Source organism: Fringilla coelebs, assembly GCF_963513975.1.
Source record: "Fringilla coelebs genome assembly, chromosome: 8".
In the NCBI taxonomy this organism is placed as follows: domain Eukaryota; kingdom Metazoa; phylum Chordata; class Aves; order Passeriformes; family Fringillidae; genus Fringilla; species Fringilla coelebs.
The window spans coordinates 13,039,666-13,053,062 of NC_140066.1; the positions used below are offsets into that span (position 1 = coordinate 13,039,666).

At 42.3% G+C, this 13,397-nt stretch overlaps 1 protein-coding gene across 7 annotated transcripts in view; it reads right to left on the bottom strand.

Annotated features, from left to right (window-relative positions):
* ZMIZ1 (zinc finger MIZ-type containing 1) overlaps window positions 1–13,397 on the bottom strand; it is a 335,745-nt gene that overhangs the window by 84,008 nt on the left and 238,340 nt on the right. For 2 of the 7 annotated variants that reach the window (XM_084210763.1, XM_084210762.1), the window contains exon 1: window positions 6,835–6,962. The exons of the other annotated variants lie outside the window; for them this stretch is intronic. The gene's annotated coding sequence lies outside the window, so the exon portion shown is untranslated. Of the gene's footprint in view, window positions 1–6,834; window positions 6,963–13,397 lie in introns of those variants that run through there. 7 annotated transcript variants of the gene reach the window in all.

Genomic DNA, 13,397 nt, shown 5'->3' on the forward strand with positions numbered 1-13,397 from the left:
ATTATGGGGTATTGCACAATAATGACCAACTCTCCAAAGTCCCAAACACTCTGAGAGAATTAATCTCCCTGATATTTTTCGCAGATGTAGAGACAAAGAGGAAGTTTGCTGCATGTCAGGCAAGCCAGACAGCCAACATCCTAGTTTTACTAGATGTGTCTACATAGACAGAAAAGTGATAGAAAGAGTGGGTCATCACACATTATAAATGTGTTCCCTGCAAGTAAAAATCACTTGGTCCTCATAATTTTCCATCTCAGGTACTTCTTCAAAAGCCAGCCTGCAAATAACTGTTCTGTCGGCTCAAAGACCATCTGTGGGGCTGTGTTTCTATCAAAATGATACAAGGTGTCACAAACAGTAACAGACAGACACTTAACTGCATGTTCTAAAGAAGGTCAGTCTTGTACTAAAGCCAGAAACACAAAATACACCAGGACCATCTACACTTCCATTTTGCAAAGATCTTAAAAGCATATTTACAAGTTGTAAAGTCATTAAGTAAAAAAAGTAAAATCTTCCATTACTGATGGACTAAAACCATATACAAACTCACATGAACATTTGTTTCTAACCTGATTCTACTGCAGCTTTGCTCTAATAAAGTGTACGTCTTGACAGACACAAATTACTTCAAGGACCTTCCAGGTAAATCAGCCCATTAAGGAACAACAGTATTTCCACCCCAAGGAATAGTTAGAAAACATACACAACCATTTGGAAAGTGGGCTGAAACAGAACAATTTAATAATACTCATCTATGTGCCAGACAACTGGTTTCTAAGTTTCTTCCAGACTAACCTCTCAATTGCCCTGCTGCTGGAAAAACAGTAGGAATGCAAAGGTGTATAGGAACACAAAGAACTGCTGGTTATTTAAAAAAATATGGTATTTTATTACACCTAGAATAGGAGGCGTTTTTACACACTTACAACTTCACATGACAGCCAGGCATATTGCCAAACATGCATTATAAACCAGAGCTAAGAGGCAAATCAGGACAGAGCCCCATTTCAGCACCATAGTTCACTAAGGTGCTCCCAAACTTGGTGAAAAACACAACCAGCATGACACAATTCTGCAGAGTTTCTGTCTGAGCAGGAAATCTGGAGTTAAAACTACTGACAGCAGCAAAATGAGAAGGCTGAGAAGTATCCGCAGCAGACCCCGCTAACAGAACCAGAGAGACCTACAAGCTGCTCAAGGCAGTCAAATAACAGCCTGTGATCAATAGAAGCAAATACTGCTGGCAGATCAAGCAGGATCAAGACTACATAAGCCACTGCAATCTGTATGAATAAGTAAATCATGACAGGCTCCTCTGAAAGCCATGCTGTTAGGCTGATGCTTGAAAACCTTAACTTTCTAAAACAGTTGGATAGTGTCAGTAGATAAGACAGTAAAAGTACTGTTAACACCCTTCTCTCAAGTCTGGCCCGGTATATGGATAAGTAAGTGGCACTAAGTGGCACAACACCCCCTCCCTAGTATTTTTTTCTTTTCCTACTACATATTAATGCAAAAATAAGGTTGTTAGTAAATGCCAAATATATTAAATCACAAAAGCAAACGGCAGGTCAGTAAAACTGGTTGGCATAGCTGAGAACTGAAGGGAGTCCTGCGACAAACTCCTGTTAGTTCTCCCTGTTATCTTCTTAGGCTGACCACAAAAAGGTAGGCAAGAAAAAGTAAAGGAGTGCTTTTTGTGAGAATTCCAGTTCTTCCCATCTGCCCTAGTTCTGTTTCTACTGAAGCTCTACCCACTTCATTTGTACCTAAGTTAGGTCAGAATGATTTTGAAAATCCAGTACAGATAGTTTTAATGATAAGATCGTGAAAGAATGAACCTCTCCAGGTACTGTAACACTATATCCAAACAGCATTCTAACAATTGCTTGTAATCACCAACAATTGTGGGATTTATTCTGCTTCCAGGATCTCAACAGAGAGCTTGCCTACCCCCTGAAACTTAATTTAATAGATGGGAGGTATGAAAACCACAAACTACTAACAACAACATTCAGTTTGAGGATTAGAAGTTTATAAACAAACATTAAGGGTTACTCATCAAAATGTTGAGAGCTGTACTTTAGTTACAATAAACAACAAGAATCAGGAGCTTAGCAGAACATTTTATTGGTACTAATAAAGACAACTGAGACAGAATAAGCACTTTTTAAAAATGAAATAGGTAAAATTGTCATTGGTTGCACTGAATTACTGCCAATAGAATGATCCCGAACAACCTAAGACTCAAGATTAGCAACACACAAACATTCCAGAGAATATTTGAGAATGATCCAGGTCAAGAACTGAAGAAATGTATAGTATTTATTAGAGGTGGGCTGAGTGGCAGGCTTCCACACTACTGAAGTAATTACTGTACCAATGCCACTAATTTTTCTTTATAACTATACTTTGTCTTGATTTTAAGAAGAAAATTCTTCAAGTAACTTCCAATTAAAAATAGAAAAATAAATAGAAAAAATAGAAATAAAAAACCTGTCTGTGATCTTTCTGGGTTTCTCTTGTTTCCTTACTGAATTGTCAGTGAAAGCCAGACTGGCTGGCTGCTTTCTCCCTGATGATGAATGGATACTCTCTTCCCCATGCCTTGAAAGCTATTACTGCTTTGCTTTACTGCACATTGGTGTACCTCTCACAATTAGTGAAACAGCCATTTCATTCAAAGGCCAGCTCAACATTTTACATGCTGGTTTAAAAGGCTTTGCTCAGTAACTTGAAATTGCTTTTAGTTACTTCCAAAACAACTGTTTTATATACCAAAACATTGTTTTGCTTCGGCCCTTTAGAAGAAGGTATACCCCGTGGAATTTTGGTTCCTATCCTGCTGTTAGAAGAGCCAAATGAAATTAACTTAATATATTCTTTAAAGTGTGTTAACTTTTAGTTATTTTTAATTATTTATTTTTTTTGTTTTGCTTACTTCAAAGAAAGAACCAGTAACACCATACTACAGTGCAAAAGATGTCATGTCTACTGGTTTATTCTACAGAACTTTCTGGTTTCCTCTAGAAAGGCAGTACAAGGAAAACAAACTCTAAGGAATTTAGGGAACACACAGTGGGGTCATTTGTTATGTGACTTTTTTTTTTTAAACCCTCAAGATATGTCTCTGCTGTGTCTTGCAAGGTACCAGAAGCAGTGAACCATCTGCTCAGCCTGCACAGCTCTCCACATGCCCAGCAAGGCTTCTGAGACTTCAATTAGATCACCCAGCTCTACTTGCACTGAACAACAATGCAGGAATAGCTGAGCAGCACTGGGAGGAAGCAACTTTTCCCCACCTTTTTTTTTTTTTTTAACTTGAACAAAAACCTTGCTGTCCAGCTGCTTGCAAGCAGTTCCATGGCAGTCTGCTGGAGCAGCTTCTGCTGGTTGTTCCACCCGAGAGAAAACAGAAGTTCCCCTGGCCAGAGCAGCCTCAGAGGAAGGCATTTCCTGTGGCACTCTCTGTTCTCCAACTGAGAGGAACCAAACCAGAGAGCACCTTCACTGAGATCTCTGAAATATAGTTTTAACAGTTTCACAAGATAAAGTTTTAGGGTTATTTGTTTTCTGCTGGTTAGCTTCTTCCCTGGTTAGCTCTTTTGATATTTTTAAATACAATCTACAGTGTATTCTTTTGTTATGAGAAAAAAAGTTACGGTTGTGCCATTCCACAGAGTGACAGTTTCCTGATGGCTTCACTCTAATGATTTTTGGTCACTGTTATTCACCAATATCCCTTTTGCTGATGTAACAGTCATGAGAAAGCAGCCTTGCATTGTAACAGTTCCAGCGACAACTGAGGATAACGTGGGAACTTCTGTGTCCTCAGCTTACCTCGTGACATAGAAAAACTATTCTCTTGTCTTAGTTACACATCTTGTAATTGCAGGGGCTTGGGGCATGGGATTCAGAGACTCTCTTGAACTAATTGCTGTACTAACTCTTATGGCAACAGCAAGCCTGTTTTGCCAGACTATTCTCTCTAAACTATCTCGCTGTAATTAATAGAGCACCTGTTACTACAACAACAAATTGTTTATTCATTGAGCGAAGTACCCTCTATTTTCCTCTCATTGCTGGTTTGCATGCTCTGCTTCTTTGCTTTGTAACCAATAGCTGCCCTTGTCGACTACATGTGCACAAGCTTTCTTGGATGCTCCTGGAGCATTTATCCAGCATAAGGGTCCCAGGACTAAATGCTACTTTTAGTACAAGTAATACCAAGAGAGTGCATGCGTTTCACTGAAATGTGAACACAGCAACATTTCAGCCAGGATCACAGAGACATTGACACATACAGCTTTGACATTTGCACCCATTCTACTATGATCTACACAAGATTAAAGGCTTATGACTACATTTCAAATCTCACTTACGATCAGGATTTTCAATTGCTGACGTGAAACTGTACCTTGCTCATTCAGATGACTTCTTTACTAGTGAAATTTCACTGCACTTGCAGCCGTGTTTCCCCGGGGATTTTCTGATGGCTCCTCCAGGAAGGGGTAAAGGTGGTGGTAACTTAACAATGTTAAGTAGTTTTTTAAATCAAACTTTGACCATAAATTTGATATCAAGCCTTTGGTAACGCTCTTCTGTTCACTTAAACTGGAGCATTACTGACTGAGTTCTGAAATAAATTTACATAAACCCAAACTTTTTTTCACATGTTCTATTGCACTTTAGCTGCCATCTCAATTTAAATGCTAAGCAAAAAGAGGAACAAAGTTCTGCAAAGCAGATTGGTGACAGCATGGAGAGACATGCTTCTGCTCAACTCAGAGGCACTTCCACTTTTATGCATGATTAGATGCTGATAATTAATTTATTACCAATATAACTGTAATAAATTTCTAACTTGAACAAAAACTACAGGAAATATTAGGCAACGTAGAGCAATTTTAGCTGGATCTTAGTTTTATGTACTTCCATTTCCAAGTAGTGTTTCAATAACGCTAACTGCTCTTAGGTCACCCCAGCCTAATGACCTGATTAGCTTAACCTGACACACGACTTCTTGAAAGAAACTGTCTCCACAGTAACTTTTAATTCTAAAATCTTCATATTTGCAGAATGAACACTGTCTTCTATAGTATTATGAGCTAAGGTAAGTTGTCATAAATGTGGGTTCAATTTAGCCAGTTCATCCCCATGAGATCTCTACAGAGAGCATTTGTTTCATCCAAAGATGACAGATAGTAAGGGATTTTTAACTGGATCTTATAATGGGCTCACCTGAACTCAGGACAAACAGTTTGTATGACTGAAGTCACAATTTGTTTTGACAGTGACTTTAGTGGCTCCAGAATCAGTGATGCTTCATTATGCAAAGTCTGTTTTACCTTACACAGCGATTTCATTGATTCAAAGTGTTGTTATCTACAAAAGCAACTTCTCTTCCCCCAACAGACCTTGCTGTCAACAACTAAATTGCAAACACTGAAGCTGTATAGCTCCTTTGCATTTTGTTTTTGGCATACATTGATAAATGCTATTTTATTCAGTTTTTAAATACTATTTGCATTAAGCCAACTAACTAAACTAAACAATAAAATTAACATCCCAAATTCCAGTCTGGCATCACTAGTTTGAAACTTTATCATAACTCCTTAAATAATATGCAAATTAAGTAACCTTTTTAGTTTTTTTTACACAGGAAACGAATAAACAAGACACTTGTTACTACTCAACATAAAGGGCAAAAAACTTGTCAACTGGAAAACCCGAGACTGTCATTGATATCAATATCACTTTGAGATCTTCTATGAAAGCACTCGCCACAGGTGTGAGTCCTGCATCCAAGGTCTTTATAAAGACAGCAAAAATGAAATGGTGGCAGCAGTATTGTCACTGCTGTTTGCAGAACAGCTTGTCACGTTCTGACAGTGCCAGACAGGCTAAAGTTGCAGGGAAGGCCACTGATAATCGGTGTTGCCTTTTGGTGCTGTGACTGCAGATGCAGCCAGCAAGCGTGTAGCCGAGCGCCGCGGGCTGAGCCGCAGGCTGCGGGCGGTGGGAGCCCCGCGCAGCAGCGGCGGGCCGGGCGCGGGGCAGGGCAGGGCAGAGCCCGCTGCCATCGCTGCCAGCCCCGCGCCGCCGCTCCCACAATGCACCCGCTCCCGCACACACACACACGGGAATGCACACGGTCACAGGCTCTCCTGGGGCGAACGCGCTCCGGCACACGGCCCCGCTCCCGCACGCACGGCCGCCGCCCCCCCGGAACCAACTTACCCCCGAGTTACATCCCATTCACCAGCCCGGGCTTCCTCTGCCGCCCCTCCTCTGCGCGCCTGCCTCTGCTGCTGCAGAGAGGCCACATATGTCTGCAAACACTTCTAGGCAGAAACCAGCCAGTGCAGAACAAAGACAGCCGAGGTTGCCTTCATCTCAGCACAAGGCAGCCAGTAGCTATTTTCAAGCTTGTTCGCTCTCCCCCTCTGAGGGCACCCTGCTCTGTTTCTCCCTCTCTCTCTCTCCTCTTTGCCTGTCCAGCTACTGCACAACACGCATCAATTATTCATTGCTTGTCTCCCGGTTTCCAGGCAAAACCAATCACAGATGGAGTCTTGCTAATGGGCTCATGCCGTACTTGCCAACAGGCTATTTGTGCTCAAGCTACAACCCTCTAGAGACAATAAAGAGAATCAGGTTAAGCTTTAAAACTTCACACGTACGCGAACAGACCTAAAACGGCGATAGACATGTAAGCATCCCTATGACATTGCTTAGGAGTACGTCTTCGGCATACAGCATGGCAGAAGGCTGCTGTAAATCTTCCGAAAGGGTTTTAAGAAAATCAAACACTCAGAAAAATCTCACCTCAGCTGCATGTTACTGATATTGATGGTTCTCTTTTCTGTCTCTAGTGATCCATGTCTTGCTTTCCCATTACACAGAGAGGTATGTCCTTCTCTCATTCTCGTGCACACACGCGCACACGCACACACACACACACACAGCCACAGCCACTTTGCCAGAAGGAAGAGAGAGAAAGAGGAGGAAAAAAAAAACCACCCAGGCAGCTCACATTTCAAACTTGCAAGGAGGGGTGGTGCTTAAAACGCTAGGACAAAGCCTCTGTCTCTGGCACCCAGTCAAAATACTAAAATAAATCCCTCCAATCAATTAATTGGAAGCAACACTTGTTCGAGCCCGCGTAACAAACCATTAAGGGCACCGGGGCTGAAAAGTCTTGAGATTTGGGAAATCTCGTACCCTCGCTTCCCCCCTACCCTGTTTGCTGAATGCTGTTGACTAAATCCATCAAACTAGTCATGCTAATTAGCGTCCAGGGCAGCCTCGGCGGCGGAGCAGCGCCCGGGGCGGGCGGCCCCCGCGGCCGGGAGTTTCCTTCCGGACCGGCCGCCGCCCCGCGCCGGGCAGGAGGTACCGGCGGCCAGGAGGTACCGGCGGGCCGGGCCGGGCCCGGGAGGGCCGGCGGGGAAGGTCTCGGGAACGGCGGCGCCGGCTGCGGGCCCCAGGGCGCCCCAGCCCTCCCGCTGGCGGAGCGACGGGCGCCGTCCCTCCGCCGCCAGGGGAAACTGAGGCAGGCGGGGTGGGCTGGGGCTGCCACCGGATTCGCTGTCACCTGCGTGACCGCCCGGCCCGGACAGGTGCCTTGGGCTGCGTTTGCGAGTTCAGGTCTTCACCTTTGCCGGCCGCACACTGCTCCCAAGACAACACCCCTTCCCACGCCACTGCCAGTTCTGGGCTGCCCATGGAAGAGTTTAAACATGTCCAGCTGTGCCTGCGGCGGTCAGCGTTTCAGCTGACAGCGCCGAAGGGAAAAAAAAAAAGGCAACAAACAATCAACCCCCAGGAAGCTAATGTGAGAATTCTTTGCTGCCTCTCAAAGGGAAAACTGGCAGTTTAAGTTGTGGCCAGCCGAGCACCAGCCTTTTCCTGCCACCCTCCGCGGTGCAGAGCCACTTCCTTCCCCGCACAACCTGCACAAAGGCACCTCCACCTCTTAAAGGCGCACCCGGCCCCCTGGCAGTGAAACAGCCGGCAGGTTCCAACGAGAAATAAACAAAATACAAACAATAGAAACAGGAGGACTTGAAAAAATATTGTTACTCCAGCAAAATTCCTTTCAGTGAAAAAATGGCCCCAGCTTCCTTTGCCATGCTAACCGTCACTTAACTGTGCTTCCCAAACACCTTAGCAGAGAGTTGGCAACATGACAGATCGGAGCAGCAAACTATCACAGATATCAAAGAGCAGCTCTTCTCTGAAAAATGATTCCACAAAAAAGCATTGTCAGATTTCATGTTCTTTCCCCCCACCCCCACCCCAGGGAATCCAGTGCAAACAGGTAAGAGTAATGTGTGCTCTCACTTAACTTGCACTCCTAATGTAGGAGGCTCAAGGTCAGCCTGTCAGACAGGGCTCTTGCTTTCTCTCCACGGCCATCAGACCAAGCAGAACCGCAAACCAAACCCTCCACACTTTGTGCAGTCTCAGAGTTGCTCAAGTGTGGCTGAAGGAACACTTCACAGCAACACAGCTGCTACAGGTGGTGCAGGACTCAGTGCTAGGCCAGTGTCCAGAGTCTGTACAGCCTGGGCAAGCCTTCAGCTGGGTCCTCACAGATGCTGATGGACCCGCAGGGCTGCTGGAACAAACTCTTACACAAAATGTAGTTTCCATTGCAGTTGGTCAAATTTCAGATTCAGTCACATGGAAGAAAAGTACAGAACCTTATACAATTTTTTCATTGCCTTTCAGAGTGGACAGATCGTTAAGGAGGTGTAAATTATACTGCTAGACTGGCAGAACAGGTATAGGAAGCACAAATTTTAGGGGACTCTCAGAGAGTTCAGACTTGGTGGATGTGAATGAAATTGATAATTGCACTAAAGCTACATGAAGTCTTGATTGAATGAACATTTCTGTACTTGTTTCAGGTTTTACTGCATTTACAGAGTTTTCACACAATTCATAAGTTATCACGATGTTTTGTTGTATTTTGAAAGAACACAAAGCAGCAACAAGAATGTATCAGGTGGTTATGAGGTCCCAGATACTGAGACTGGCTCCTTCCTCATACAAGCCATGATTAAGTTATTTTCTGAGGGTGAAAAGCAATTTTATTTTTTCTGTATAAAAAACACATTCCCCAGTATCCTATGTTTTTTTCTCTACCTACCATCATAAGTAGTATCTCTGTGCAATTAAATTGCTCTTTCTAGTGTAAGTTTCTCTTTTAAAGCTGCCTGTCTTTCAGAGGAAGTGGTTTAGAGTAGACAAATCACTTATCTAAAAATTATGTACTTACTTCTCCTTTGACAAATCTTCAGCAGGTTTCTAATCCCACCCTGCCACTTGAAATATCACTTTCTGTGATGACATTTGAGTCACAGTTGTCAGAAGCATCAGGCTCTGTAGTCAAATGGATTAAATCACACTTCATAGCATGCAGTATTTTGAAGGAGGAGTGGTTTATCATTTATAGAAATTAATCATAACAGTTTTTTCTCTAGGGCAAATTCCCAATAATTTTTAAAGATTACTATGTTTAAGCCCCTCTGACAGCAGTATGTCAAATTACATCACAAGGAAGGTTATCTCAGGCAATGATAACTATTAACACAACTCACTGAAGACACATGCTACTGGGAGAAGCAGGTCATTACTGGGAAGCACCTTTTTTATGTAGGGGTGGGAGAGCAGGCTCTTTGGCTGTGCTTTGTGGGGCTCTGTTGAGGGCCCAGGGATCTCAGTGTCTGGGGGTGTGCCTGCTGCTGGCTGTTGTCCCCGCTCAGCCCCACAGGGAAGGGGAGACACGAGTTTGAGTTCTGCAGGGGGGAAAAGAGGAGACCCTTACTTGGACCACCTCTAGCTGATTAAGGGGAATAGTTGGAAGATTTTCAGAGAAGTCCTGTTAATCTCAAAGTAGGAGGCAATGTTTGTCTGTTCAGCGTACAATGTCAATGCACAGCAATATCACCGACAAACTTCCCAAATCTCAGTCCTGTCAGTCACTGCATGGCACAGAAGCAAACCATGTTCTTATGGTACTGCTCTTTGCAGTACTCTCTCCATGCCAAGACACCTCTCTGAAGAGTGTATTTTTAATAAGTCAGAAGCCCGTCCTTAAGTTGCAGACTGCCCATGGAACACCAATTTTTAATGGTGAACGAGGTAATGATGTGAACACATTCATATGTTCAGGTGCCTTTGATTGCTCAACACAAACAGCATGATGCTTATCTTCAACTGCTTCAAGTGAGGCAGCCTTTGGGCGTAATTCTCACTTCTCTCCTGCCTTGCCCCTCTTTGGTGATATTGCAAAAACTTGATCAAATAGATCAACACCTGTAATAAAAACGCAGACCACCAACAGCAAAAGAAGGAGAGGCTGCAGAGGGGTGGAGAACAAATCACCTGTTTGGATACTTTAGTGTCAAGAAAACTGTACAGGAGGAACAGCATCATGTTCTACTGTAACATCATTGTGAGAGGTATGCTGAGAAAAGAACAGGGAAAGAAAGCATAAATGGGTAAGGAAAATCTCTTCAAGTAGCTGTAATAGCAGTTATTGCCCACTGAGTCATAATATAATCCTTTAGCAATGCAAATTTTCTATGACCAAAGATTTAAAGGTTTATCTCAGGGGCCAATCTTTATTCATCCCAGTTTTGCTGCACTGCTGAACACAGCAGGGTAGTTCCTTACAATATTTGTCTAGAGCAGGTTATTTGCCTAAGAATTAGTTCCCTGGATATGTATATATTTTACTATTGATTTAAGGGATTCAAAAAACTCTTTAGAAGGCTTACAATTACATAGTTGAAACACACAGAATACATGGATCAGTGGCCTTGTCGATTTTTCCTGATGTTTCACAGTAGGTTGAATCAGCTGAAGCTCTTATAAATCTAAGGGCTGCATCCCAGTAAAAAAACAATCATGTACTTGAAAAAAACAAAAATTAAAATCCTTTGACTCTGCATCAAGTGTCTTTCATGCATAACCCATTTTTACATAATCAAATAAACTCCTTCCAAAAAGAGGTGTGGAAGAAAAACCCAGTATTTAAAAGCACAGTAAGAAAACACCCTTTCACATGATTGAGTCCTATCCTTGTTAAGTAAGAGATTACTACACTGTAAAGAATTCTATGAGTAAGGTACATACCCTTTGGCCTTCTGCATTAGGCTTTATAAAACAAAGGTAGGGAAGTTACAAAAGGTAGTAACACAGCATCTGCTTTTTTTCCCTGCTGCCCATGACCACTGTTTGCCTGTAGCCCTTGGTAACTAAATGTTTTAGTTAACATTTAGTTAACTCTGATCCGAACCTGGAAACCCCAAATGCTGTTTTGGATGCACACAGCAATTGGACCAAAACACTCAAAATCTTCTGAAAGCCCTTATGCCCTATTAACTTTCAAGACCCTAGACATGCTCATGTTCTTGCTACCCCATTACAAAACAATACTCCTTCAAGCCTCTGCAAAGACTCAGGAGAGACTTTTAGGCACTCTGATGAACACCTCTTCAATTACCAAAATATTTGGAAAGGGAGATCTACCTTAAGTCCATCTAATAACGTTGCAATTTTCTAATCTCTATTTTCTTCATTCTTTCTTTTGATTTAACGTCTTTACCATGTGCAGAAAACAAGATGCTCTATAAAATTACAGTGCAAAAAACCACTCAGAAATACACAGAGAAGCCATTCATTATGTTTATATCTTTGGTTCTCTTCACAGCTTTACTTCTATGGAAAACTGCAAAGCAAAAGTAACCAAAGCACACAGAAATCAAGAGCAAAGTACATGAAGGAAAAATCACATCTGTAGTGATGTGATGTAGTGTGGCAGTCAGAAGAGAAGCTTCACAGACCTAAGGTATCACTGCAGTGATGGCATCAGCTCAGAGTTGTCCCCAGCTCTATGTCACACACAGCAGAGCCACTGCAGCTTCCCCCTCACTTGTTCATCAGGCAATTTTAAAGACAGATGCAACATACCCCACCCGTGATGCTCTGCCCGTATTTTAATGTATCTATTTGCTACAAAGGCTAATGCATGTTTTAAAATCTGCTTTTCATGATGAGGGAGTTTCATTGTTTTTCTAACTTTTGGATGCTTCTGGTGGAATTTCTTGGTAAACTGAAGCATGGCACAAATGGCTTTCAGTGCCTCTTGATACCTGGGCTGGAGCTCATGACATCTCTAGTGAATCAGAAAGAAATCAAAATTAACTGAAGCCCTTTCCATTCAACATACATTTTTTCAGCATGATCAAGTGGATTTCTAAAACATCCTGATTTTTCACTAAGTTTTGATAAAATATCTCTATACCACATCTTGCAAATTGCTTGATTGTCCTCATGTAGTTTAGACATTTTTAGCCTTCTACCACTTTGAGGGAATATCTGATGAACCGTTCTTTAGATTTCAAACAAATCTTTCGGCATTCATATGTTCTGCAAAGTACTAAAAACTTTGTTATAATAAAGCAAGATTTTCAAATGTAATGAGGACTACTACCTCTCTAAGAAAGTTTTAGTATGTACTTCAATAAAACATTTTTTCTGCTGCTTTTCAAGATAGTTAAGAATATATTCTTCCTAAAAATATTTGGTTTTACTGAGCATGTAGCAGAAGCCCCACCTCTGGCAAGCTGTGGGTTAATTAGAGCTAAGCTTTCTCTCTCCCTGATTAATTGTGCAAGGGAATAAGAAGGCAGCTCTGAAGACAGCAACTTAATCAGGTCTCTGAAAGAAGAAAACTATTGGAACAGCAGCTTGTGAGGCAATGTAGAAGTAATGGGATGCAAAAGAGTAAATGAAACTGAAGCTTGAAAAGTGGAAGCCCTGCTACGGCACCTGAACACTTCTTGGCATGGTAAATCCAGACTGAACTGTTTTGACTCTTCACAATTATTTTCCAGGAATATAAATTGTATGAGTATTCCTCATTAAGATTTCAAAAGAATAAGCCCTCCATGAATAGGCAATCCCAGTGACTATTTTCCTTTATCTTTTCCTTCCAAGCCTTCATATCCAGTTGACACTTCATACCCAGCCCCATCAAAGTAGTGTGGTGTGAGGAGCTGCTGCTCTGCTTTTCTGGCTCCATGGGAGCTGTCTTCCTCTCTGCAGGGGGACCCCACTTGGTCCCATTTCACCCAGCTGCCTCTACTCCAAAAATGGGTTTGAGGGGAAATCTAGGCTATTTGCTTATATCCTTTTTATTATTACTTTTTAAAACCAGTCCACTAATATATGGAAGGTATCAGTTGTGAGAAGGAATGTGATAGAAACCTCCTGAGTGGGACATAAATGCAGTAAGAAAAGATGCAAAGAGAAGATATGTCCTTCATTACCCTCACAATTTACATTCTATACACAGGAAAGTTCATAACAGAACT